The following is a 1,229-nucleotide window of genomic DNA, read 5'->3' on the forward strand; positions in this document are numbered from 1 at the left end:
AGCCAAACGCTTGCGTACACGTCCTGCTCTTTGCACTCATTGTGGCTGCTACTCCTTGGTATGCGGAGCCAAAACACATGTGAAATGACCCTGTATGTGTAATATAACTACGGGCAAGGCAGAATGCGCTATCGGTTGTACCCGACCAGTACAAAACAGACGATAAACATCAGGAAGGGACGTGGCATGGATTAACACCAGAGGATAAACGCTAGTTTACTTCATTATGTGATATGCGCGAGCTATAGAGCTGGCGGCAACGCAAGACCAGACAGAAGGGAAAAATATGCGAGTGCCTATGTCGACAATAACATTTGAACTTGCCGTGACCCCGGCATCAAATACCGATCATTCTGCAGAAGCCCAACTAGCTCTAAGACCTTGTGGAGAAGTTTCTCCAGACGCAACCTCCTGATTATTGACGATTCTAAACAACAGGCTACGGAAGGGGTGCATGCGCAGTTGAAACTTTGCGGTAGAGCCGGAAGGTAAGCATAACCGCAAATAGGGTTACATAAAGATACCTTTATGAACAAAACCTAGTACTCTTTGGGTGTTTCCGTAGGTGCCTTACTTGAAAATGACAGTCCTTTACGAGTGCTAATACACCCAAGGCACCCAGAAGAGAAACCACCAGGCTCAGACTAAGCATTAGTGTCTGTAGTCGAACCTAGGCCGTCGCAGGGAATGGTAATGCTTTTAAAGCCCACATTTTACTAGTTAAATTGAATGAATGCGGGATCCGTGCATGCTCTTTCCAAACTTTAGGCACTTCACTTATTTTCAACCAACTAGTGATGGGGGGAGTGTTTCTTTGCCCAGCAACAACAAGTGTGGGGTCACAGGGTGGCCTCCTTTGGGAGTGACATCCGATAAAGCTGGAACGATACAAAGACGACTAGCATGGCCCCTGCCCAAGGATGATACAACAAAAGCACACTTCTGAATGAGGCATTCCAAGGTAATTAATTTCATAGGTCAATCCTAGTGGCCGACACATCTTGCCCCAAAACCTACTCCCTTGAAAACACCACCAAAAATTTCGAGGAAGGGCTACAATTGAAACAGTATGCACTTAAACACACACACACACACACACACACACACACACACACACACACACACACGTACACACACACACATTGTAGTAGTACTTTAGTCTGGGACATACTTAGTCTCTAATCCAACTTACAGTGGCTTGAGCAGGTAAATGTCTCATGTCATTCATG

At 45.8% G+C, this 1,229-nt stretch overlaps 1 pseudogene; it reads left to right on the forward strand.

The window, feature by feature from the left end:
• Positions 1-849: 849 nt before the first annotated feature.
• On the forward strand, positions 850-944 carry LOC113147588 (annotated as a pseudogene).
• The last annotated feature ends 285 nt before the right edge of the window (positions 945-1,229 follow it).

The sequence above is a fragment of the Cyclospora cayetanensis genome, unplaced genomic scaffold (assembly GCF_002999335.1).
Source record: "Cyclospora cayetanensis isolate NF1_C8 unplaced genomic scaffold, CcayRef3 CcayRef3_contig_289, whole genome shotgun sequence".
NCBI classification, from domain to species: Eukaryota; Apicomplexa; class Conoidasida; order Eucoccidiorida; family Eimeriidae; genus Cyclospora; species Cyclospora cayetanensis.